General features: G+C 49.7%; 1 long non-coding RNA gene across 1 annotated transcript; it reads right to left on the bottom strand.

The window, feature by feature from the left end:
* Window positions 1–213: 213 nt before the first annotated feature.
* Window positions 214–3,110, bottom strand: LOC135413543 (uncharacterized). The gene is made up of 3 exons (XR_010430280.1): window positions 2,982–3,110; window positions 1,770–1,882; window positions 214–424 (listed from the first exon to the last, which is right to left on the bottom strand). It is a non-coding gene; the product is annotated as an uncharacterized LOC135413543 (long non-coding RNA).
* Between the last annotated feature and the right edge of the window lie 1,374 nt (window positions 3,111–4,484).

Raw genomic sequence — 4,484 nt, 5'->3', positions numbered from 1 at the left:
CTAAGCCCCGGCCATGCTTTCCCAAGGAGCTGCTACATGATATTTAATAGGTACACAATAGGTAATTTAGTACACGTACCTCTATGGCATCTCCTTCTACCTAACAAAGCTGAAGTCAGGACCTGGTCCTGCTGCGATATGAACCTGTGGTTCCCAAGGGGGGGGGCACGAGCTGCTGAGCTGCGCTTTCCAGACTACACAGACTACTGAAACTTCAGGGCCAGAGTGATTTATTGATGCTTCCTGAAGCCTGCAGATATGGCAGTGACCTCGTGTTGGAGGCAGGGGCCAGCTGACTTTTCAAGGTGCTCATGCTCAAAACAGGTGGATGAAATTCCTCCTCATCCCAGTAGAATAACTGTAAGCATTGAGCCCGTTTCAAAGTGGCATCCAATGACCTCCTGGTAGCCAAGTGCTGAACCAGCTGAAAAGGTCAATAGCATATCAGCCAGAACAGCTGGATCTAATAGAAAATGAGTCAAGATGATACATAGCTGGCATTGCAGGAATAACAGATGTCATCTGGGTTGACTGTACCAGCGCTTGATGTGCTAAAACAACTGAAAAGAGACTCATGTGACCACAGCATACCACCCTCTTCCCATCCACTGAAACTGAGATGACCCACAGATGTTACACACAGATTTTCTGGTGACCAGATTTCCACACACAACAGATTCAAGGCAGATCTCATGGCAAAGCATGGTCTTGGGAAGGGCCATTTGCAATGAGGGATATGGAGATGAAGCAACATGCAAGGCAATGGATATAACCCACAGTTTTGATTTATATTAGGACTCTGCAGTTTTCAGTCCCAAGCAACACCACTGCTGCCACCCTGGACCAGGCATGCCCAAACCTCACATTTTCCATTTCACCTTCTCTGCTGCAGTTGAAGAGAGGGTGATATTTGCAGCTTTAAAAATAATAATAGTAATAAAAAGCAGCTGCTTAGCTTAGAGCATCTTTTATTGCCCAAATTAAAGGAGGCTCATGGGGGAAAGACGAGGAATCAGGTTGCAGGGAGTGGGGCTGTGGGCACTGCAATGCTGCACTGGCAGCATCTTGCTACCAGAGCTGTAAAAGGGATTAAGTTAACAAATATAAAAAGAAAAAGAAGGCTAAAATAGGAGACTAAAATAAGAATCAGAATCCCTCTGGTAAACTGCTGAGGTTTGCTCCCCGCTGTAGAGAGCCAGTTGTGCTGGGGGGAGTGAGCTATTTTCTAGAGATGTGCTGGAAATAGCACAGGGTAGTCAGGGAGCAGCAGAAGGTGAGCATCAGCAAGGGACCCTGTGGACCACCAAAAGCTTTCCCATTAGGTTGAGCGTGCCAGTGTATACTGGGAGGATGCAGCAGAGACCAGGTAGGATGGGAAGAGATGGGATAAGGAAGGCAGTGGGCTCAGTGCTGCTGCTTCAAGGCTCCACTCTCAGCAAACCCACCATGCTTCAGAGCAAGGAATCAAGTCCTGAGCCTTGGTGTGCCACTCATGGAGGCACAGCTGAGTGCAGGGGGGTGCTGACCCAAAAGCAAGGGGCTTCTTGCAGCCCTATGACTGATGGCACTGCCCCAGCACCACCTCCCAGCCACTCCGGCCCCCCCAGCATGCAGACAGTGATGAGCAGCCAGTTGTCTGGCAAAGCAATTACTGCCAGGCCCAACGTGCTGCTGCTAGTGCAGAAATTGAATTTTGAAGCAGTCAGCAGCAATTCCCCAGGGAGCACCAGCGGGTGGATGGGGAACAGCAGGAAGGAGGTTTCTCTTACCAGGCTTCAATCCTCACTTGGACGTGCTGAAATTAGACACTAAGCCTTGAACTCAAATCCTCTGATCTTCCCTTTTGTGTTCAGCACTGCTCTTGGTTTTTCCCTTATAAAACCTGTTTGTTGAAGCCACACAAGATACCTCCTTGGTATCTAAATCATTTGTGCTGAATTTTGAGATGACTCTGCCTCTTGCAGAGGGCATGGCAGGAAGGTGATGGACATCAGGGAAGTCAGAAAAACCCATGGAGGAGACTGGGGCTAAGAAAATATGCTAAGTAAAAAATGCTTTCCCATGTGGTAGAAAGGGGTCACAAAAGAAAAAAGCATCAAACTTAATTCCCTGGTTAAATCATTGTTAAATCTGGGAAATCACTACCAAACCCTAGAGTTTTATTTTGCTACATTTTTTTTCTCCCAGGATCTGCAGACTGGCATGTAGAGCACTACCTTGTAAATGAGTAACCATTCCTTATGGAGGTATTTACAATAGAGATGCATGAAGAAGTGCTGGTTTTGATGAGATCACATGAAGCTGATGATTTCAAGCCTTGTGCCTGTCTGGATGAGAACACCAGGAGGAGGATGGCACAGGAAAGCCTTTGTGTGTCTCAAAGAGGGAGGGCAGAAAGGGAGGGAGACACAGAGTTTCCATACTGTACCCTTTCTATGGGCAGTAGGTTACGTGTGCTGCTTGTCCTGGTGATGCACTGTAAAAATCCTTAGGGCAGACCTTTTCTGGCCTTTCAGTATGTTTGCCACTGAGCCTTCCTGAGTGTTGGTCCCTCAGTGTAAGAAAGCACATGGTCAAGTCCAGGAAATAAAATCCCTGAGTGTCTCACCTGCTCTAAAGCTCAGTGGGGACTGAAAGCAGCTGAGCTGAGCCCACACCAGGTCCCAGACTCACGTTAGGACTGTGTAGGTTTTTCTGTGGCTACAGCACCCTCCTACACCAGCTGCAGGCTCTGGGCCCCAAAAGTCAGACTGAGCACAGGAAAGGCAGAACAGCAGTGCCACGGGGCAGTGGCACACACGCAGTGCTTCACTGCACAGGCAGTGCACTCACTGTCTTCCTTGCCCAGACCTGAAGCACAACCTGCAGCCTCAGCCTTGAGGCACTGGCCAGTGAAGCGGGGAGGGGAAGAGTATCTCTCCCATACTTCTTTGCTTTCCTACAGGACCCCTCACTTTGTGCATGAGCTCTTGTTCACCCACTTGCAGTACCAGGGGAAGAAGAGATGCCCCAGGCGAGGTCTCTGTCCCAAGGGTGGCAGCGACAGTGCCGTGTAGTACTCAGGAGGGCCACTGGAGGTCTGTGTGCATTTGCTTTCTCCTGCTCACTGCACAGCGCTGTGCAGCGTGGGATAAACCCCACTCGCCATAAAATAACAGAATATTCTGAGTTGGAAGGGACCCACAAGGATCATCGAGTCCAGCTCTTGAGTGGCCAACATGGGGATCAAACCCACAACCTTGGTACTATCAGCACCAGGCTTTAACCAACTGAGCTAATCTCAGGGTCCTGCCTTGGCCTGGCCAGCACAGAACATCCACCTCCCCGGGCCAGCCCGTGTACCCATGGAGTGGCTCTGCTGCCCTCTGAACATCCCAGGGCAGCCTCAGCATTGACCCACCTTTGGCTCCGTTGTGGGGCAAAACTCCAAGAGCAAAACTCGAATATGGGGAGGGTTAGCTTGTCTGACTCCTCTCTGCCCAGGAGGCACCTCCTGCAGCTGAAACCACACTGGCTCTCTGTTGAGCAAGGAGCTGCTTGTGTCTCTCCCAAGTCTGGAGTGAATTCATCCTCAGGACAGACCAGCATAAAGCTGTCTACCTTGAGTATGTCTACCTTCCTTTCCATGGCTGGCTGGGATCACTGATGGGGCAATGTCAGGATTCTCACTATAAGGCTCATTTTTTTCAGAATGGCAGGTTCCCGCTCTCTGAAGACACCCCTTGTCATCCAGTCCCTGCTCCTCCACTCCTGCACCTCTTGCCTGTATCCTCATCATTGCTTCCCTGGGTCCTGCTGCATTGGCTTCCCTCATTTTGTTTTTAATCAAGTTCAAACTGGCTTGTGAGCTGCAGGATAATGGCATGAGTGTGTATTTGCACAGCAGTTTCATTCTGGGAGGGTGCTCACCCACTGTCCCAGCTGGACAAACAAACATGCACAACGCAGGCTGTCTGACACAGAGGCAGCAGTTCAGCGCCAACACTGAGGATGTAGGATCACAGGTAGCTCAAGGGTGGCTCACACCAGCTGTGTTTCAGCCCAGTTTTATCCATCCACAACGGCAGGATGGATTCTTCCCTGCTCTGGCTTCTGAAGGGTGCCAGGCTGTGTTCATTGCTCTGGGCTGTGATGCCGTGGGATGTCACTGCATTTTTTGAATTTGCCCAGTGCAATCAACACAGCAACATCACCATTATGAAAATTTCATCAGAGTTTTCAAACTTCACAAGTTTTTAGGACTTCAGTTTATTAAAGGAAATACGGCACCCCAGGATCACAGCATCCTCCACTACCATGTGATGGCCCTGCTCAGAGGAGAAAGTAAAACCTCCCCTTTCAGTTTCAGAACAGAATGAAAACTGAAAGGACCAATCACTCCTTCACTCTTCAGAGCCTGGACATTGTGAGTCAGCTGCCTTTGGTGCTTGGCAGCTGCCAGGGCTGTTGCTTCTGGGAGCTGTCACCACACTTTCATGTCTGAC

Source organism: Pseudopipra pipra, chromosome 4, assembly GCF_036250125.1.
Source record: "Pseudopipra pipra isolate bDixPip1 chromosome 4, bDixPip1.hap1, whole genome shotgun sequence".
In the NCBI taxonomy this organism is placed as follows: domain Eukaryota; kingdom Metazoa; phylum Chordata; class Aves; order Passeriformes; family Pipridae; genus Pseudopipra; species Pseudopipra pipra.
This window is presented reverse-complemented; position numbering and strand designations above follow the sequence as displayed.